Source organism: Anser anser (genome assembly GCF_964211835.1).
Source record: "Anser anser genome assembly, chromosome: Z".
NCBI lineage: Eukaryota > Metazoa > Chordata > Aves > Anseriformes > Anatidae > Anser > Anser anser.
The window spans coordinates 85,385,662-85,407,884 of NC_139723.1; the positions used below are offsets into that span (position 1 = coordinate 85,385,662).

A 22,223-nucleotide genomic window follows, 5' to 3' on the forward strand; every position below is an offset into this window, starting at 1 on the left:
CTCGTGTGTTGCTCACCCTCTGCTTTCATTTCCACAGTCCCGAAAGTTATCCTTACCCTGGAATGAGCAACTTAGCAGCAGCTCCCTGATGTAGGTGGAAACAATCTCATCTGCTTTCAAAAGCTGCAGATCAGGCCATAGGTCCTTGCAGAATATTGCATTAATAGTGAGAGGCAAATGAGCCATTTTGCTTCTCCTGGCTGAAAAAAAAATGCGGCTGACCTGATTTACCTTCCCGATAATGTATTTAAAAAGTGCTCCCGGGCTGAGGACTTCGCCAGCCGAGATTTCATATGAAATGAAACTGTTTATGTCATGACCGCAACCTTCTGAAAAATGCCCTTTTATATGGGAAAGCTCACAAGACCCTTCGGTATAATGATCTCAGCGATATCAATAACCACATTTCGGCAGATTCATTATCTGCTCACTGGCCAGCCCAGCTGCGCAGCCAAGTGCTGAAGCAGGATGGAGTGAGAAAGGCAAACACTGAATTCATCCGCTCTTTCCGCAGAAAATTGACATCGCGGGTCATTCTTTTCCTTAGAAAAAGCCAGGCTTTTATTTCCTCTCCTCTCACGCACTGGGGAAGGAGGACCTGCGCTGCACACAACGCTGAGCAGAGCTGATCAACCCGCCATCGGTGCTGCCTCCTCCTTCACAGCTCGCTCCTCGCTCCCCAAGTGCCCCGCTCCTCGCTTCTCCAAACTTTGCAGAACGTTTTCCTCCTTCACCCATTCCTCTCCATACTCAGCCCCTGTTATTCAGGATTTTAACAAACATCCTAACACTGTGCAAGGACTTCAGACTGCAATTCATAGAAAATCTAGGCTCCAGAACAAGTTTATTTTATACCAATATTTTCAAGCCCAAGGGAGTTTTATGCCCTCCAGCTTCATACAAAACAAACTGCTTCTCCCAGCAGCTTCTGCACTGAGGCCCTTGCTCCCAGCACAGAGAGGCAGCGGCAGTCTTGGTTGTAAGGGGCTTGCCCTGATCCTTAGAAGTGTTTAAAGCAATTTATTAGTCTATATGTTTGCATCTTTTTTTTTTTTTCCTGAATGTGCCTAGCTTCAGCATCCGACCATCTAACCCCTCTGTGCCTTTTTCTGCCAGAATAAAGCTCGGCGCTCAGAAATCTCTGCCCAAAGCGAGGACTTGAATGCTAGAAGTCAGCCCCTGACCTCCCCTCAGACAAAACAAGTTTCAGAGTCCCTCTGTTTGCGCAACTCCTTGGGCAGCACTTCACTGTAACACCTCACGGTGTTTGGGAACTGCTGTGAACCCCAGCACCCCTCCCTGTGGGGATGGAAATATGGGGATAGTGTGTGGATGCATCCTGCAAGCCACTGCTCTGGGGGTGTGCTATTTAAGTATAGATGTGTATTGTTATTATATGCATGTATGTTTTATATATATATATATATAACAAACACAAAGGGCTTTCTCTTGGGTTGCTGGTGGTGCTCAGCATCGACGCCTGGGGCATTTGCAGCTGAAAAGCAGAATGCAACTGCACAGTGCCTGCTTTGGCATCCTTTTGTTCATTTTTCACCATATTTAACCTTTCTGGGGAAGGCAGAGGCTGCAGGAAAACAAGCCAGAACTGGCACATACAGAGCCAAAAAGCCGAATCACCTCTGGCAGCACCCCTTTGCTGCCACCCACGCCACACCTCAGTACCCCCAGACTTCACTGCCAGGCTCCGTTTTTCTACATTTAAACAAGAAAAAAAGCAAAATCCTGCAGCCAGGAAACCCAACCCAACCCAACCCCTGACCCTAGCTCCTAGCTCCAGCCACCACTTGTCACCGCATTGCCTTTTCACGAGCATGAGACTGGACTCACAGGAGAAAGGGTATCTGTACGACAGCCTCTCCAGTTACCAGCTACGTGTGGTGTTGCAGCTAAAAGGGGAGTGCTACAAGCAGCGCTGGAGGAAATTCTCAGCCAAACCCATTAACAAACCCGAAGCTACGTGTCTGCACTGTGGCTGGGCTGTCACCTCCCGGGCATCCTCAGCTGCTGCCCCCGAGCGTGTGCAGAGCACGCAGCGATAGTAATTGCAGGTGAGAGTCCCTCGCCGCCTCCCACCTTGCTGAATCAGCAGCAATTAAGAGGATAAAAGCATCGCTGAGGAAAACCGTGATTTCCTTGCCTGGCTCTCACCACCAGGACAGTGAGGGAGGCCTTCAGCTAGAGCCATTCTGCCTTGGTGCCCTGATGAGATTGAGCTGACAGAAGAAGCGGCGCTGGAATAAATTGATATTTAAAAGGGCAGAAGTCCCACGGGAGTTCAATACCACAGCAGCCGAGCCGCTAACAAGGACAGGCAATCTCCAGTTGTCCAAGGGTGAGAGGATGAGGATGAGAAGGCAGACAGGGATGAAGGCACTTGCATGCTTGTTCCAGGGCTCTGCTACCCGCAGAAGGAGCCTCTGCAATAACGGTGCCCCAGCACAAATGGGCTGGCCTTCCCTGCCCCAGCACCTCTGTCCTTGCCTGGAGGCCCCCAGTTTATTATTTCAGAAGCCCTGAGCCAGGGGGGAGCCAGGGGAAAGGGAGGAGAAGAAGAGGAGGAGGTAAGATGGGGGAAAGAAACAGGTCAGGGAGAGAGCAAGCAGGCACAGAGATGAGGGGTTGCACTTCCACGAAAGACTAACCTAAAATTGGTACATTGGCACAGAGAGGGGTGGTGAAAAGAGATACTACGATGTAGTATGTAATGACAAGAAAAACTGGGGGCAAATCTCATCCTTTCTGGAAAGCCAGGGAAGCTGACGGTTTGGAGCTCCGCGAGGGAGCCAGGCTGCACAGCAAGCCAAACAAACGGGCAACTGCACAGCAAATGGCAAACTCCTTAATAAATGCAAAGCGATGCATGACGGGGGGATGAATTTCTGCTCCTCGGGCACCTTACAGGGTCCTAAACTGACTGTGTCACACCGAGAAGGGACCTGACAGCAGCGGAGGCAGCACAAGGGAGACCTCTGCTCCACGCACAGCTGCAGCCCCAAAGCTAACAAGATGTTCGGATGCATATGGAAAGGGACGGCAAATAATCCTGGCAATATTATAATGCCTTTGTATAAATCAGTAGTGCAGGCTCAGATGGGGAGAAAAGTAATGATGCAGAAAAGGCAGAAGTGTTCAATCAATATTTCTGCTCCGCATTTGGAAAGAAGCAGGATGATATGCTTGTATCACATGAGGAGGATGAAGTACTTTCCAGTCCATTAGTAACCAAGGAGGTTGTTAAACAGCATCTACTAGCGATAAACAATTTTAAATCAGCAGGCCTGGATAGCTTGCTCCCAAGAGCCCTCCAACAGCTGGCTGAGAAGCTCTCTGCCCTGCTGATGTTAATTTTTAATAAATCTTGGAAAACAGGGGAAGATCTAGGAAGAATGCAGAATGCCACGCAGATCTGCAAAATGGGCGAGTGGGATGGTCTGAGGAGCAGGTTGGCTTGAATGGCATCAGTCATGGGTAAAATAATAGGGACGCTCCTGAGAGGCAACCAGAGAGGAATTAAAGGACAGGAACACGGTTAATGCCAACCAGAGAGGACCTGAGGAAAACACATCATGTCAAACAAAGCTGATTTTGTTCTCCGAGCAGATTACAAGTTCAGTTAATAAAGATAATTGCCTAGAGATAATATACATAGGCTTTTGTAAGGCATTTGATTTACTGTGGCATGGCATCCTGATTAAAAACTGAGCACTGTATTACAACAATAAAGCACATGTGCAGGGGCTTCAGATCTGATCTCTGCAAATAGCTGTCATGGGGGAGTCGGGCTGTTTCCAGGGGGATTTCAGAAGGCTCAATACCAGCCCCAATATTCAGCGTTTTCTTATCTGGAAACAAATACAACGTCGCTGCTGATAAATCAGCTACGTGCTACACAAACAGCAGAGGCCAAGCAGCCATCTGAGCAGAGCAGGCAAGCAGCTGGCTGGGGTCACCACTGCTGCGCTCGGCGAGCCTTGGGTGCACAAACGTGGGCAAGGAGGAGCTTTTACTGCTTTGGGCTCACTGCAAGGGTGCCCAGGTGAAAGCTCTGTAGGTGTGTGAAGGTGGAAGGAGAAGATGTGACCTTTTTCTCTGGTCCCACAGTCCCGATGCACGTGTGCTGCCCAGCCAGAATGGGCACCGCAGGGCTGGAGGCGTCCAGTGAGGTGCCAAGGGACCAACCACGGAGGCTTAAAAATGCGTGTTCAAAGAGAAATTGAAAGAACAGAGCTGTTTGCCTGGGAGGGGAGATAAATCACAGGTGTCCATGAGCAAAGCACAAGTGAGTGTGCATGTTCCAACCCAGCCATTTCTAGGCTCCAAGTGGGGCCGAATTCTGATGCCGACCTTTGTGACCCTGAGGAAATCAACTAAATCAACTGAGCCCCAGCTGCCCTGGGGAAAACAGAGCACTTTTGCTATGTGGGCAAATGCCTCGGTGACACCTAGGCAAGTACACGGATGCCAGTGAGCAACCCCACGGGCAGCACTCAGACTTTGAAATCCAGTTCTTGTCCACAGCCCCAAAACCAAAAACCTTGCAACCAAAAGGTCTCAGAAACCTGTGAGCAAGAGGAAATAGGAATTCTTAAACAATCCTACACGAAGCAGCTTCTCTGCATCCCAGTTACACCAATAACGGTTACACCACCCTATTAGTATCCTATTAGTATCACCACTTCTCTGCTCCCTGAGCAGGTATTCCTTTTTCTCGGGCACCACCCAGCTCCCCCTGAAGCCAGCATTGTGCTACCATGCCTTCAACCTTACTATTATTTTCTTTACTCTCCCACTTAAAAAAAAAAAACAAAACAGAAGCTGCTCAGCCCTGTTAGGCAGCCAACAGCAGAGGCAGCCAAGCAGCGGGTGGGTGATGAGGCACCGAAGAGGAAGGCTGAGAAAGGCAGCCAGCACTTCAGCCCACATCCCTGTCCCTGAGGGCATCAAGGGGCAAAAGAGGTCCCTCGGTGACTCAGAGCTGGGTCGTAGGAGCAGGGTCCTCCCTGCCCTACCTACTTCATTTGTGTTCTCTCCTGGGTCTGGAAGGGCACTTTGGTATCTGACCCTCATCCTGCTGCTTCTGCAGCAGCCTTGGAAGGAACTGGGCTGCCCAGCCACGTGGCAGATGGGGGGACATGTTGCTATATCAAAACATCTCCACTCCCCAGTCCCCGGGAAAAAGCGTAACAGAAAAGCAAGATTTTTTCCTCCTCCTGTCCTTTTCCCTCCTAAAATCCATTCAAGGAAGAATTTAGACTCCAACATATTTTTTCCATCTGCCTGGCTTTGCGGATGGCTGTTTACCACTGCGTGTGTCCTAAACCTTCAGAGTTCACCCAGGGCTCTCCACAACTTCCTGGTGCTCTGGAGATGACCCCTGGATAATGGCACCACAGTCCCTGGCCTCGCATCTACATGGACTTCGCCACAAAGCAGTGATGGAGAACTCGCTGCTCACGTTTCTCAAGGGCTCCTTCGACTCTTCTTGCTTCAGGGACAGACAGGGGTCAACAATTCCAGCCCCAGATGTTTAACCCAAGCAGCCCCCATCCATCAACACCTGAGCTGAGGATTAGAACGCATTGTTATTGCTGAAGGTGAATTCAAGAGATAAGGCATTAAATCAAAGTCTTACCTAATGCTAGACATTACAAAATATTTCAAACTTGGACACAAAAGGCCACTTTGGCTTAAAATCCCCGAATCCTGTCACATGCAGTTTTGGTGAGCCATGCTGATGGTGAAGCCTTCTTCAGGGAAGCTCCCTAAGCAGCTATCTTATCTGGCTGCCCAGATGCGAGGTAAAGATTTGGTGGTGCTCACCCAAAAAAAAAGACAAGCATGCCCTCAACGAGCCACACTTTTTGTTGCCTCTTCTGGTTTGCCTGGATTTATCAGGAAGGATGCACCCAAACCTGCAGCACCCAAATCCCTGTGGCTGCCCTTGAACACTTTGTTCCCACTGCTCTGCACTAAGAGAGAAAATCCTATTTATTGCGTTGCTATTCATTATTCCCAGCTTTTACCAAGAAGCTGCTCTCCCTGGCATTTACACTGAGGCATGTTTTACTGCTCTCCGTGTGCTGGAGATGGGTTTTGGCAAGCCCAAAGGGTTGCCCAAGAGTGTCTCTTTTTTCTGGCGAAGACAGGATGAGGCACGCAGCACAGCTGCCCCCCAGAAAAAGATATTGCCTCGACCCTGTCTTGCCCTCGCCCTCCGCCCCAGCGCCCAGCATGTTTTCCTTAGCCTCTCCTACACATTTCCATGGAGAGAAAGCCTCAGCCCCTGCTCCCAGCCAGGCTACGGCGAGCAGCTCTCCTCGGCTGCAATTAACGCTTGACGAGGCAGAACATCCCCCCAGCTCCAGACGGCGCAGCCAGAGCAAATTATTTAGAAGAGGGGGGGAAAAAAAATAACCACAGCGGACAAAGGCTTCTTGTCTTAAAGTCCTTACTCAGGCGAAACCAGCCGGGGCTGGAGCATCGGGCGCGGGGTGCGCCGGTTCGTGCCGCGGTCAGGTGCTGCTGCGTAAGCACTCGGCTTGTCGGCGTGGATTTGGAAATGCTCACGGGAGCTTTGGCAGAGCACCCACGTGCCCAGCTCCGAACTGGAGGTTTCCCGTTGAAATGCAGGGATGGGTGTCGCTGTGCATCCCCGCTGCCCTCAGGGACAACACGGTGCCACAGAGCCCGGGAGCTGCGGCTGCGCGGAGCGCGCGGTGTCCCCAAAGGGCTCCCTAAAGGTTTCGCTCTGATTGCTCTGATTGCTCCAGCAGGACATGATTTTTCAACAGGTTGAATAGCACCGAAGCAGTAATTGCGTATTTTTCCCTCATATTAAAAAAAAAAAAAAAAAAAAGGGAAGAAGGTGGAGGAGAAAGGACTCATTTATCATGTGCAGCCGAAGTCTAGCCTGGACTCAGTGAAACGAAAATGAGTCAGTGACACTTCGCATAATGGCATTCCAGTTTGTTCTCTTAAATAATTTGTATTTTAATGAGTCTGTTTTACTCCAGCACTGCTTTGTAGCCCCCACATTTTCTCAAGCCCTTCTGTGCTTTAATTTGATTTTTAAAAATTCCCAGTGTTGCATTTTTATTAACAAAAAGGCTCGCTTCTCTGCCAGCTCGGACGGGAGCAGGTAATGAATCTGCACGCAGGAGATGGCGCTTATCTCCACGGCCTTGCCGTTCCAAGCCTACTTATTTAAAAACTCCTCCATCATGAGATAACGGGAGCAGACCAAGTCAGCAAAGAAACAAAAAGGCAATCAGGAGCTTTACAGGAGCCGGGGAGAACCATGATCTCCACCTGATCTCCTCCTGCTGCCACAGGTCTTTAGGTCAAGATGCTGCAAATGGAAAGAGAAAAAGGAAGTTTGTGGGCACGGAGAAAACCCGCCAGGAAGCCCAGCCGAGGAGCAGGAGCCAAAACCTGCAGCAACATCTTCCCTCCGAGGTAATGCTCCATGCTCCGGAGCGGGCACGGCACGGTGGTGGCCAGCTGGGTGGCTCAGCACCTCGCCGTCACTGCTGGAGCTGCTTTGTCCCAGCTGCAGGACGGAGCCAAAAGGGCTCCAGCGACCTGGAGGAGGGACGGGGAGAGGTGTGGGCATTTTTCAGGCAGAGACAAAGCCCCCTGTTAAGCTGCAGGTCTTGGAAGGCGGCGTGCTGGTGGCTCCCGCTCCCCCGCGTTAGCCTAACGAGCCTCATTAACGGGGAGGACTTCACTCCGTGACCGCTGCAGCTGTGAGTGCAGGCGGGGGAGGACTCCTGGCCCCCCGAAAGAGGAGGCCTGGGCAGAGCCCCGGGAGGGCGGTGGGTTCTGGGGGCTGCAGCCAAAAGCAGGCCAGGGGTGGGTGATGTTTATGAGCGGGAGATGCCCGACCCAAAGGGCCCGTCTCTGCCCTGCTGTCCAGCCCCTGCGGGCACCCTCTGCCTCTCCAGGAGCGCAGGAGAAAAGAGGCACAAAAAGACCAAGAGGCCGTCAGGAAAGCAGCACCTGCTCCAGTGTCTCCATCTTAAGCCCACCTCCCGTTTCAGCGGGAGGAAGTACAGAGACAGGGAGTTTCTGAGCAGGGAAGGCTGTCGCTGAGGCTCAGAAAAATGCAGCTTGTTAACGGCAGCCTAAGCAGGCTCAGACGCAGACCTCACCCCCAAACCGGGGAAACAAATGTCACAGCTTTAAACACCAATTTCTTTCTACGCATTTAACACACCGGTGTTTGCCTCCCACCCTCCCTCCCTGGAGCAGCGGTCGCGGCAGCTCGGTTAGCATTACTCCCCGCTCCCAAAGCCTCGCAGTTATGCTTGACCTTCACCGCAGCCCTGCTTTCATTTCCTACCTCCCTCTGCTTGCCCCCTCCCCATGGAGCCCTGCCAGACCTTCTCCCCGCCTCGAGCCCATCTTTGCTTGCTGCCTCGCCTGGGTTTTAATCACCTTCTGCTTTGATTAGTCCTCTTCCCCGTTTTACAGCCTTCCTCCGCGCCGTGCCATCTCACCAGCCTTTGTGGGAGCACCAAGTGGTCCAGCCAGATTACTCTCACACTGTAGGAAATATCTGCTCTTTTCTTGGTTTCTTCCCTACCCTGGGAAGAGCTTCAAAGCCGCTCTCCCCGCTGGCAGAGCTCCCTGGAGCAAAGCTGCGTGGACAAGGCCAGCAGCGATGTGAAGAGCCCAAGCAACCTGGCATCACAGCGTTAGGTCAGATCCAGGGTCCACCGAGCGCCTTAAACACCGCCGGCTGACGCACCAAACCCCCGCCGGGCCTCCGGGAAGGTGCCCTCAACCCCCCAGCTAGCTCAGGACTGTCATAAACCCTGAACGGGGAGGTTTAATCCCCCTTCCAAATCTCACGTCTGCCTGCTAATTTATAGCTCTTGCTTTCTTTGCCATTCCCATGCAGTATCCGAGCCGCATTTGAGTTCCTGGTTTTGGAGGCATCCTGCGGCAGCGAGCTTCGCAGGAGCAACCAGTTGTGGGAGCGTTTTCTCATGGGCATGGCCGCCTCCTTCAGCAGGCTGCGTTACGAGATAGGGAGATGAGAAGCATCCGACGTGCTTTTCTGGCCGCTCATTAGGTTAGAGATGTTACTGTCCCCCTTTTGCTGCCTCTACTTGGCTAAATGCCTCCCCCCCCACACCCCCCCCCAGCTTTTTCCAGCCTCTCTCTTGGTGATTTTTTCCTCTGGCTGGTAATTGTTCTCATTGCCCTTCGCTCACAGATGGTCCTTGGAGAGCTCACTGTTGACGTGGTGCCAGCTCTCCTCATTCCCAGCTGCTAAACTGCATTAGGAGAGGAGCTAAAACACATCACAGGCTGCTCCTCCATGCAGGCAGGCAGGGTGGGACGGGATGGGGCTGCCACGAGCCTGTTTGCCCCTTGCTGCGTGGCCGTGGCTTGAAGGAGGGCCTGGTGGCCAGCCTGGGCCACCTCGCGGTCCCCTCCTGGCAGCCAGGTCGCCTTCCAGCCCCGTTGCTCCAGGGGGCCACCACAAGGGCAGGATGGGCGCGAGTGGATGAAAACGGGGGAAAAACAGCACGGCAGACCAGACAGGAGACGACGGCAGCTCTTATTTTTCCCCGGACCGAGTTGTTTTTGGAGGCACGAACACTAGGTCCATTCATGGAGCTGCTGAGTGCCGGGTTCTTGACGGAAACAATGAATGAGCAAGGATGAGCATCGTCAAGATAAATGACCTTTTTCCTGCCTCCCCAAACGTCCCGTTTCTTTCCTAAGCCGGCAGCCAGCTGCTCGCTGGGCTCTGTGGCCACCCGGAGCCTCCTGGCTCCTCCTCGGAGAGGAGCTTCTGGCTCCTCCACTCCCTTCCCACCCAAAGCCACGGTGAGCTGCGGGCTCAGGGGACCCCAGCACCTGGACACACGACACCTAGCAAGGTGGCAGGGCTGAAATGTCCCTGCATCAGCTCGCCCGTCCCTGCCCTTCGTGGTCACCACGGCCACGAAGCCCCTGCGCACAGCCGGTGCCTCCCAGCAGCGCGCAATTTGCCTCCGAGAGATACAAAGAGAGCGGTTCGACTTTCGGGTTCTGCTATCGCCAAACCTATCAGAGGGATGTGCTACCTTACACTAACATAATGGATTAAAGCAGAAGATAAAATGCCATTCCATTATCTATTTATTAAAAGCACCACTTGAACTGCTTTTATTCGGCATACATCTCATACTAAAGAGGCACTCCTTGACTGTGTAAATCAGCGAGCAATTGTGTTTTAATGGCCTTTGGAACGGCATTTCCCCACAGTTTTAGATGGACTATCAGACAGAAACCCTCTTCCAAAACTCACTTATCATAACAGGCACTAGCACGGAGCTCTTTACTGCTCCTGCACCACTGAGACAAACACAAAATGGGCTTGTAAAACTCACAAAGCATAGCTCATTGCCACCTTTCACCCTGCTGCATGAGTATCTTTAATGACAGGTCAAAATAAATAATTTTGTTAGCAGAGAACTATTCAGCTCTCACCGGTGGATGGGGTAGGTGAAGAAAAGCGGGCTGCAGCCCCCAGCCCACTGACCCTACCTCTTCTGCAGCGATCACCTCTCAGAGAGCCACAAAGGATGAAGCCGCTTTAAATCAGCCTTCCAGCCACCTGGGTGAACGAACACTTTCAGCTAAGTGGAAGAAATGATGCCAAATTTTCAGCAAAAGATTTCAGGTGAGAATAACAATACCTGTGAACTGCAAAACAAAAGGGAGGCTGTCGTCTTATCTCTGCTTCACCAGAATAGATTGGGATGTTGGTTGGGTTTTGTCGTTGTTGTTGTTTTAGGGCTTTTTATGCTCATACGATTGTCATTTTTTTGCCAGGCTTTGCCACTTCTGGTATTCTAGTTGTGTTTTTTTTGTTTTTTTTTGTTTTTTTTTTTTTCGTACAGTGTTTTGATGAAGAAAGCTGGAGCAACAGAACTCAGGAGCTGGCTGTGTTTTAAATGAACTGCTGATGGAAGACAAGCACAGCACCCCGCGTTGTGGAAGTCAATAGAGTCGCTGGCATTGACACGAGCAAATGTCAGATCTGTTGAGAACAGGGGGGAGAGAGACATCCACGCATGTGGAAGGATGCCTCATGCCCACGGTCTGGAAACCATCTGAGTAGATAGACAGATAGATAAACAGACAGACAGACGGGTGGGTGGATGGATGGATGGAAGGGTGGATGGATGGATGGATGGATGGATAGATGGATGGATGGATGGGTGGATGGATGGATGGATGGGTGGATGGGTGGATGGGTGGATGGGTGGATGGATGGATGGATGGATGGATGGATGGATGGATGGATGGATGGATGGATGGATGGATGGGTGGATGGGTGGATGGGTGGATGGGTGGATGGATGGATGGATGGATGGATGGATGGATGGATGGTTGGATGGATGGATGGGTGGATGGGTGGATGGGTGGATGACGGATGGGTGGATGGGTGGATGGATGGATCCCCACAATTCTGCTGCCATCAGAGGGATTTCAGCACACACCGTGGCAAACTCAGCACAGAGGTGGATGCCCTTGCTCTTCCTTTCCCTGCGGCCTCCCACACCTTCTCCCTGGCGGCAGATGAACTGGATGCTGCCTTGCTGGACGAGGGCTGGGAAGCTCTGGGCCCAGCTGGGTGCCCACCTTGCCTACAAGGATGCCCATCTTCAGCTGGCCGGTCTCACAGCCCCGTGCGCCAGAGGCAGCCCTTAAGTGGACTGACTTCTAGCAGGGCTGACAAACCTAGACGATCATTTCAAACCACAACCACTTCACATTCGGCCTGCTTAAGCCTGCGACCTCCTTGGCAGGATCTCCCTTCACAGCAGCAGCCCCAAACGGGTGCTGACAGTGTTTTGAAACCTTTTGAACCAGCTCCGAGCTCCCCTGGGTACCACAGGGAGGATTTCTCCTAATAGCATGCAAGCTCCCTGGCTCTGACAGCCCTGCTATTGGCCTGCCCAGGAGGGAAACAGCATCCCATTCACTGCGTTTGGCAGCGTGAGAGGTCACCGGGGAAGGTGCACTTGTCACCAGGAATAAACCATTACACGGAGGTTGTGTCACATCTTCTTTCTCAAGCATGGAGCCAGCTGCAGCCGGTGGAAAAGCTCCCCTGCCTCTGCTGGGGGACTGGATCTGCCCCTAAGCAGCGGGCAGCGAGCAGAGAAACCTCTCCTAAATGACACGGGCTATCAGCTGGCAGCGAGCGTGCCCCAGGAGACGCCCAGGGCGTGTGTCCCTTCACACGGACGTGCCAACAGGTCCGGTCCGAGTGTCTCATTAGCAGAAGTCACCCCAAGACCATAGAGCTTGGGAAGTGCCAGCTTCCCAGCCAAGCTGCCTAAATAAATCTCCTTCCCCTTATTTCCTCTTGCAGAGCATCTCATCTAGAGCCATCCTGACCCAAGAGCCACCGGCAGACCTGCGGGGTCTGGGCTTTAGAGCTGCAGCTCGGCAGAGGGTGGGTGACTGCCCCCCCATGCATTTGAGATGCGAAAGTTTCAAAAAGAAACTTCATAGTTTTCCCTATTTTACTGCCTTTGTATAACAGAGTGACATAAGAGGAGATTTTCATGCTCTCCACGATGGGTAGCAAGCCAGGCACAGGACAACAGCACAGGTGACAGGCACAGAAGAGAAGTAAACATCACCTGATGTGGGAGGAAGAATCCAGAGCCATCCAGCAGCAATCCCTGCTCGCTTACCTGCCTTAGCGATGTCCTAGGAACCCCAACACGAACCAGGGGAACCCTTGCACGAGATGTCCTGCAACACCCAGCAGCCGTGCAGGCCTGAGGACCCACCAGCCCAGCAGCCTCCAGCTTCGTGCAGCCTCACAAAAACATCAGAAGACCCTGACTGAGCTCCTTCTCCCGGTGCCCAGGTTTCAGGGAGATCCCCCTGCCCAAGGACAGCTTTCAGAGGTGGTGCGGGGGGTCCCCGAGCCGTTCAGGACAGATGTGGCCGTGTGTGCACACTTGAGCAGCGAGCCCAGCCGCGCCACTCGCTCGCAGCACCGCGCCAAGGGCTGCGAGCCGCAGTCCGGCCCCTCGCTGCCCCCTCCTAAATGTAGGTCAAGCCACAAGGTGACGGTTTAGTGCTGCTGGAACTGCCTCTGCCCACCCAGCTGCCTCCAGCACGGTACCAAAAATCAAAGCGAAGCAGTAGAAGAATTAGAAGAGAATGCGAAACCCAAACACAAGACTAAGAAGTCCCCGGGAGCTGAAGTATTGTTAAGGCAGGGCACGAACCTCCCTTTGCAGTGCTGCCAAATCCAGGGGACAGGACCCTCGGTTCTGGCTGCTGCTCCCAAACGGTGCCGAAGAGGGGCTGGGTGTTCCCAGCACGGCTCACCTGCAGGCAGCAGAGGAGCTCCTGGTGCTGTGGTGTTGGGAAATCTCAGTGGAAAGGCTGGAAGCCGGTGTGTCATCCTCCGTGCACCTCTCCTCGAGCCTCGTCTCCCGACTGGGCTTTGTGCCTCAGAGCATCAGCGTTCAGAGCCAGCGACTGAGCATCCTCTGCTCATTAAGGATGCAGTGGAGGCATGCTAAATAATCAGACCCAGTGTTACGGGACTGCTGGGCTGGGCTCTGGAGAGGGCAAACACCATTTTCTTAAATGCTCTCCCTCCCCCAGCCCTGCAGCATTTGATGAGCTTCTAACTCCGAGACACCCCCCCTACCCCAAATCCCTGCTGCCCTCCCACCCCAGCACCAGGAGTTTAATGGGATGGAGGCGGGGGAGAGGCCGGGTCTCATCCACTTGGACACTTTCACTTGAAGCTGAACTCCCTGAGGCTTTAATCCCCCCGAGATGTCGCTGCCCACCTGCACCGTCCCCCATCCACAGGCTCAGCCCAAGCGGCCCATTAACATCCCTTCTTCTTGTAAATATTGCCTGAGCGCTTCTGCCTGCCTCCTGGCCTCAATTAATTGTGGCCTGGGGGAGAAGCAGATAAGAGAGTACTAAAATTTAACTACGTCTCCACAGATGGTAAAAATAAAGTGTGATGTGACAAGTGAGGGCAGTGGGGGCTGGCGCAGGCACGGCGGGGACGCCAGCCCTCCCTGCTCCGGCCACGGCTGTGGGTTGCAGGCAGTTTTGCTGATGGTGAGATAATTATCTCTCGAGCCCTGCCCAGATCTCGGCTTCTCTTTCCTTGACACCTTTCACAGTCAATTCCCCCAGTTCTTCAGGGAAAACGTTGCTTTGGAGGAGCAGGTTATGTCGAGGAGCAAAAGCTGCGCCCCATTGAGCCCCCTGTCGTGCACTGTCGCTGCGATGTCCCAGAGACATCCCAGGTCAGCCCAATCCTGCTGGTCTCAACAGGAGAGATTTCCCCCCTGCCACCCTTAGCCCTGGCCCTTCGTCTCCCGATACGAGACAAAATTTGGCCTTACCCAAACTCTGCAGCTCTTGAGTCCCACAAGAGCCTCCCCGGCTGCACAGACCCCTACATGAGGAACCACTGCATTTCCAGGCATGATGCTTTCTCTGAGAAACCAAGTGACTATAAGAAGTGTTTCAGGTTTGAAACAGGATCTTCTGCATCCACGGGACAGCAGAAATGCCACTGGTACCTTCAGCACAGTGCCAGGCTCCCAGACCCTGCTGCACAGTTCCCAACAGAGCAATCGAGATTCCACTCCATGGACGATGGCATTTTTGCTGGAACTAAAGCGAAAGCCACACAGACAGGTTTTTTTCCCCCTAAGACATCACTGAACTGCACAGGCAGGTAGTGCCTCGGCCCCTCGTGCGGATGCAAGCCTCAGCGCCCTGCCAGCACACTGCTCCAGCGCATCGCAAGCATTGCTTTCAGCGCTGGGGAACAAAAGGCTGCGGCGTGTTGGGGAATGGTGGGAAACCTTCCGGGCTCTCGAGCTTCATTTGAGACCTGGTGCTTGCAGCATGGTCTGCATTTCATCTTTTCATAAGTAACTCTTACCAGGAAACAGTACAAAAAGGGGGCATTTCAAGGCAGAAAAGTTGGTCTCCCGATGCAATTTTTTTTTAAACCTTTTGTTAGCAACTCTTCCAGGGAGCGAATCCAGCAGAGGCAATACAGTGCAATATGCACTCCTAAATTAGTTTCCAGGCACTTGGGATGCTTTATTATTCATTTCCTCCAAATATTAGGTAATGCCTTTCGCCCCTTTCAAAGTCTGTACGAGGGGTCTTTGATGCATTGTGTGACTTGAAAGTTTCAGGTCTAAAGAAGCATTTCTTTTAAGTCCTCTCTTTTATCAAGCATATTCTGTTCTGTTCCCTATAATGCACACAATGGCATAAGAGTCTTGACCTGCTTCACGTCTGATGGGCTGAAATCTCAGATGCATAGGATAAAACAGCCATTCCTAGCAATGCAGCTTAAACACTTATGACTCTATTCAGGCAAATATTACCCAGGGGTCTGCCATGGCACTGAAAGCTGCAGAAATTGGCTCCATAGATGGCTGACCAATTCAGCAGTGAGAAACGACCCTGCTACATTAGCTCCCCTTTTCATTTCACCCTGGGCGAGCCGGGGTCTGGAGGTAACCGCAGCAGGAGGCGAGAACCAGTTGCAGCCAGATTCGTTTTCCTTATGAAAGTATTTTGTGTGTGTGACCATGAATGTCATTATGTGCATCTGCAAAAGAGGGAAAGTAATGACATTAGGGCACAGTCGCAGAAATCAGCAAGCTTTCGCCTTATAGTTTCAAGGGAGTGCTGGCACATCCCCTGGCTTTCCGGGAGCAGAAGTAAAACCTGCAGCGTTGAAGGCACTGCAAATATCTCAGAGAACCATCTCCCTGCCTCTGCGGCAGGTTTAGGTACGTGGCCTTTGGTGGGTCACCTTGCACCTTCCTGCATCGGTCTCCTCCACGTGTGAAACAGAAGCAATAGCTCTCGTTCTACAGCCAGTCTTCTTTTTCCTGTTTACGCTGCAAGCACACTGGTTTTGTGACTGCCTCTGTCCGATAACGTACAGGACCCAGGACAGGGATGCTAACTGAAACTCATCCATACAAAAGCCAATACTTTCCACTACGAAATGAAATGGTTTTTGTCCTTTAGACAATTGCACTGACCTGTTTCTACCTAAGTACCAGGGTGCTATTATAGGATATTAATCTGCTTTTATCAATGTAAAAGCAATCTTGACAGGCTGAGCTAGAAAAGATTTTTTAAAGGGCAATATTGAAATCCAGGGGTGAAATGCAATGTAAGGACAGAAGAGCTCCTAAATGGGTTGAAGCCTTGTGCGCTCCTGTATGCTTGAATTCTCCCTGCAGGTCTTATACCCTAGGAGCAAAAGAAGTCTCTGGAATGACTCAGAAAAGGAGCATTCAGGCTGTGCAGGGAGATGTTTGTAACAGAGGGGTCGGTCCTGCAGCAAATTGGAAAATAAAAAAAAGCACCCGGCAGAAAGTCCAGCCAGCTGATGGCTCTCCAGTTAGCAGCTCTTAAACCTGCAAGAGACACAGCTGCTTCGAAGTCTGCAGAAGCCCACAGCCTCAACTGCGAATACTGCAGTAGCCTAAAGGTACCAAAAATAACAAGGGGTTATGAGAAAGTCTCAGCTCTCACATTACCCATCTGCTTAGGAGGCTTTTCAGGAGCCCTCTTAAGTATCCTTATTAAAATACCATCAAGACAGCCCAGGGTTTTGTCCTGCGTGTGACTGGCGCAGTGCTACCGAGCTGGCCTGCTGGAGGCGAGCTGACAGGTCATTATTTTGTCTCCTACAAATTCTACGAGCCGATAAGGAAACTCCAACAATTTGATGGTTTATCAGTTTGCAGGTTGGAAAAGGAAATTATTTCAGTCGAGATAATGATTCTATTCCTTTCTGGGAAATGAGAGGTTCTGCTTCTCATGGGGACTCTGCCAGAAGCAGAGCCAGGGCGGGGATGGGACCGATCGCTCCCGAGTCAGCAGAAAGATGCTGTCGCAGCCAACTGGAGCATCTGCACAAATTGTAGGGAGACCGAAACTGCTCCTTTGAGGGAGAGAGAGAAAGAAAAGAGAACAGAACTGCAGGAGAAAAAAAATCTATTTGTAAACCCCAGGCAGAGTTTCCCAACACAAGGAAGCCTGTGCAGGAGCGCAGAGATGAGAGTGGAGCCTGATGGATAGCTCGCAGAATTACCAGACACCATCCAAGTCAAATATGCTGAGGAGCCAATTATTTAATGCTAAGCACAGAGCAAACGGATGTTTAATAAGCTGAATCACTCCAGGATTGTAAGAGCTCTGCTTCTTGCAGCTAGAGGGACCAAACCCCAGCTGGCGTAAATCAGGATTAGGATCAGGATTGACCCCAGGTCAGCATTGCCAAATACCCCCGCAATCATGCACCAGTGCCTCAGACCGTGCTGCTCCCCATATACCCCAGATCCACCATCCTTGCACAGAGGGGCTGGGGTGTGTGGGGAGGAGATGCAGCTGGATTTGGGGAGCAGATGGGCTCCCCAGCAGCGCGTGCACCCCCGGGGCCATGGTTCAGGCATGGCCGATGGCCTTCTGGGCTCCCTCGTTGACAGGCGAGCGGGTTGCTGCTCCTGGGAAGACGGGCTGATGTATTTTCTAGCTGACTGCAGAGGCAACAAGGAGAGAGCGGGAGGTGTGGGAGCAATGGAGGAGTTTGGCCTCTGCTTCGGGCCCTGATTAGCGGCTGTTTGGAGCCGGGGGTGCTCCCTGGGAACAGAGCATCACTCTCAGGCTCTTCCGCTGGGAGGGGAGCAGGGAGGAGCAGGGCTCTCAGCACTCCTGGTGTGGATGTCTAAGCTAGGTCAGATGTAACACGGGCTAAAAACACCCCCATTATGGGCCTCTACATTGCTAAACATCTCAAGAAGAGTCCTTCCCAAAGCCCATTCTCGTCTCTGTCTATGCCACCTTCTCCTCTAAGCTCATATTTATACCATAAGGAGCTTAAAGTCAGCATCTCCCTAGGACCCACGCACCACTACCAACGTTCCTCCACGTCCTCATCACCCAGGGTACAGCACAGACACACAAGGATAACCCAGCGCCAAGCATCTGTAACGTCTGGGCAGCACTGAGCCCAGTGCAGGACGCAAGGATATGCTCCATGATGGGGAACCACAGGGACTCACAGCTCAGCTCCACCAAGGGCTCAGCCAGCACGAACCAGGCGGTCACTCAGTGGAGGCTGGTGTAAAGAGACCAGCCTCCCACCTGCTGCAATGCAAGACAACGTGGTTCAGCAACACCAGCCCAGGATCTGGCTCTGACATGCCTGAACCAGCTCAGATGATAAAAAAGACACTCCTTTCTTCCTATTTGAGACCACGGGGCGAGTGCCCAAGCCACAACCTCCTGTGCGACAGCTGCAGAAAATAGGTCTGGAGAGGACCTTGAAATGTCACCCAGATCCCAGCCCCGTGACTGGGTCTGCATCGGGGCCAAGCACAACAAAAGCCAAAAGCACTCAAAGCATTAACAAATATTGTTGCTCATCGCACTTCTGTGCAGCTGCGAACAAACCTGCTGCCTGCCTCTTCCAGCGCCGCAGCACGGAGAACACACACACACACATTTACGAGCGTATCTCGTACAGCTTTACAAAGCAGCAATTAGCACTGCTGTCATTTATAATGGAACAGAATCGTGTTCTTGCTAAATCTGATTTGTGCTGATCCACCAACACCACAAACAGCAGGGGCCTCATCTCCCGCTGGAGTCCCCGTTAAGGGAAGGGCAGGATCAGAGATCCTGAGACGTCAGACGGGATCAGGACCGCCACCTCGTGCTCCTCAACTCGTGTCCTGCTTCCTCTGCTTCCTCGGAGCAACCTGCGCCCCCCGCGGAGCCACCAGCCCACCTGCGTACTCACCGGTACCCTCGTTTTCGTTTCAAATCTCTGGCGGTGCTCCCTTCGCGCCTGTGACCATTTCCTAAGAAATGACAGAAAGAAAAACACAAAAACCTTCATCAGATCCAGGTTTGGGCTTCTGGTGAAGAAGGGCCTGCCCTGCAGACAGCTCCTGCCAGGAGCACCGAGCCAGGCGTGCTCCTGCTCTCCTCCTGCCAGCTCTCCGTGGCCGCTCAGCTGCGTCTCTGCTCTTCTCCCTTCCCTCGTGCTCGGTGCCGGAGGTGCAAACCCAACCCACCCAGTGTAACGCATCTCCCGCGACAGCTGGGAGATGGAGAGTCCAGAAACGGATCCTGTCCAAGCAGCGCTGCCTGTTTCACCCGTCCCAGCTCCCACCGTTACGGTTTCGTCCCTTTGGGGTGACCAGCTGTCCATGTCCGGTGCCTTGGCCATCAGTACAAGGCCCCCGTCCCTCTTAGATGGGGAAAAACATGATTAGGAAAAGCCCGGACCCCAGCACCAAAGCAGCTTGCTGCCATCAGTTTGCACTTGCCAGCGGTGGAGACAGCGGATTGCGTTTCTGAGGAGGGAGCCGACACCTCCAGGCGGGGTGTTAGGTGAACGTGACTATGGCCAGCACGCAGCAGATTAGATAACGAGGCACCCTGACAGCTGCTCACAGGCTGTGGGTGACTCACGAGGGACAAAGTGGCCGGCTGGGGGTGGGCAGAATAATGAAGGAGAGCAGCTCGGGGTGCTTTTGGGGTCCTGACCCTGTTTTAGCGCAACCTGGGGGTGTGCGACTCTTGCAACTGGCAGCTGTCGCGTTAATGTGGTCTGAAACCCGCTTCGGACAGCCAGGGGTGGTGACCCAGGTCTGCTCCTGGGTAAGGACAGAGAGGGACACCACCGCGGCCCGCTGAGTTTCTGCTGGGGTTGAGGGCTTCTCACCCGCTACTGAAAGCTGCAAGGACAACGGGATTTTTCTGTCAGGCCTTACAGGCGTGCAGTCATCTGGGAGTCTCTCGAAGTGAGAAAATGGCCCTTTATTTTGTGCAATCTCTGCATCGGCCGTGTTTGACAAGGGCAAAGCAAACACAGTGCGTTCCCACTTGGTAAATTTTCCACGAGAAGATTGACGGAAATGCTAGGAGACGCTTGTTATCACGGGTCAGCTGGGCTCCTCTTCCCGAGGTCCCCGAGCAGCTCCTGGCTGACTCAATCACTCCAGCAGTTTGTCTTCTCTTTCTGCAGGCAGCAGCACGGGTTTACTGCAGCAGGGTCCCCACCGCCCATGACATGGGCAAGCAAGTGGGAACCCTCCTTTTAGGCTGAGGCTGTGTCCGCCCTGACCTCGTGCCAGCTTTTATGGGATTCTCCCCCAGGGGGAAGTGCTAACAGTGTTTTCCAACTCAGATCAACACCTGGATGAGTGTGCCAGGACCAAGGAACCGCGGGGCTCCGACCACTCGAACCGATTCAATAACTGGGAACGTAACTGCAGGGTGCACACGCTCGAGGAGCAGAGAAAAACTGCAACCGGTGATCTCTGTGATGGCCGGTATTCCTCCTTTTCGTGCAGCTCAGGCCATAAATACACGGATATTTAGGCAGTAAACAGAACACGGAGCACAGGTGACTTCATAGCACGGTACAGACCAGCCCGGTGACCGCGGCAGTGGGGACTGGCCAGACTCCAAGGCTACAATCAGCCCCAAGAACAGGACTTCTCTGTGCCTAATGAGTCCACCTGCTTTTGAGAGCATCCAGCCGCTTCGACCTTGTGCACTTAACCGTGAACTCCTTCCTTCGCCCCGGCCCCAGTTCAGATCATTAGCTGATGAGTAACCACCACTGCTGAGGACTAATGGCTCGTTTGCTGCCGAACAGCCAAAAGTGATCAGCAAGGGGGCAAAGAGCTTAACGCAGGTCACTGTCACCATGCCTACGCGGGTGAGTGCCGCTGTATTTATTTGGGGCAAAATTCCCAAGGAAGGCTGCAAATACCTGCGCTGCCCTGGCTTCGTGCCCGAGACCACCAGGGACGGCCTGGCTCCGCGAAGGTCGATGCACAACCTCCTCCTGGCACCACGGCAGGGTCTGGCACCACGCTTCCCTTGGGCAATGCCAGGCTTCAGCTCTAACTTCTGCTTAAAGCTGTCTCCTCTCTCAAAAGGCAGAGGCCAGCATTGCAGCTTGCTTCTCCTTGTGGCAAGGGGAACTCAGGGACACAACAGCTTGCAGCGCGACATCTGAATTCACTGCTTGAGGCTCAGGGGAATCCTTGTGGGATGAGGCTATCAATGGGAGTTTCTGGTGTAAACAAAGCTGCACCTGAGCTACAGTTTCATTAACCGACTGCCTCGAAGAGGTGTCTCAAGAACAGAGCCTGTGACCGACCGCACTCGTGCCAGCAAGCAGGGAGCCGGGGATGACGCTGTGGTGCCCTGGTAGCTTTTACCAAATGGGACGGGGCATTGCTGGGAGCAGCTCAGGCTTCCTTCTCCCCTTGCCAAAACGCACAAGAGATGAAAAGCTGTGCAGCAAACAGGCTTGCCTGTGGCTTTCCTCTCAGCCACAGAGTCCCTTTCGGCTTCTTGGGGTGGTTTCTAGATGAATCGCACACACCCTCCTGGATATGACATAACGTTTCTAATTGCCATCCTTGTCTGCACCACCAACATGCCACATCAGCTCACTTGTGAGCCCGTTCCTCACACCACGTGCTTCTGCAGGGGAGCCTCTGCCTGTCTCTCTGCCTTCTCCAAGGTAGTCTACACTGGGGACAGCCCTAGGCCCTCAGCAGAACAAGCCCTGACATACTCCAAATGGACTATCCCCCAAAATGCGCGTGCCCGCTTTAGCCTTGACCAGCCAGCAACCCATATTTATCCCACCTGAAGCAGCATGCGATGACAGTCAGCAACACAGACCATGGGCACAGCCTACTGTGAAGATGCTCCTCCTGGGGTGCACATTGCATGGGGGACAACCTGATAAATCTGCACCAGTCCCTGACCCCCTGGGTGGGATTCAGCTCCAGATTAAGACACCTGAATCACGACCTACGTGCGTGCTGGCTGTCTCAGCTCTTACTGCAGGCAGTGGGGACAGAGGCAGTGCAATCTGTAGTGTCTGCAGAGCAATGCAGTTACTCAAATATCCGTACCTGCTTTGGGGTAAAACACCCTCCAGGCTCCAGGACTGCACTGACCAAATACCCACTGACAATAACGGAAGGTCGGGCACCTAGTGCATGCTCTAATCTTCCATTGCAGCCCTCCTCCTTGCTGCCCCAAGTTCCAACAGCTCCCAAATAAAAAACCTTTTGCACTAGAAGGAGATGCCCTCCAGCTCTGCACTCGCAGACCCCTGC

At 52.9% G+C, this 22,223-nt stretch overlaps 1 protein-coding gene and 1 long non-coding RNA gene across 6 annotated transcripts in view; one reads left to right on the forward strand and one right to left on the reverse strand.

The window, feature by feature from the left end:
* The window catches only part of LOC310889482 (zinc finger and BTB domain-containing protein 7C-like), a 142,339-nt gene that overhangs the window by 48,942 nt on the left and 71,174 nt on the right, over nt 1-22,223 (reverse strand). The window contains exon 3 of one of the 5 annotated variants that reach the window (XM_083816996.1): nt 18,869-18,929. The exons of 3 other annotated variants lie outside the window; for them this stretch is intronic. The gene's annotated coding sequence lies outside the window, so the exon portion shown is untranslated. Of the gene's footprint in view, nt 1-8,457; nt 8,825-18,868; nt 18,930-22,223 lie in introns of those variants that run through there. One more of the 5 variants, XM_083817000.1, reaches the window with a different exon arrangement.
* On the forward strand, nt 1,786-15,649 carry LOC310889484. The gene is made up of 3 exons (XR_014576581.1): nt 1,786-7,476; nt 10,575-10,699; nt 10,920-15,649. It is a non-coding gene; the product is annotated as an uncharacterized lncRNA (long non-coding RNA).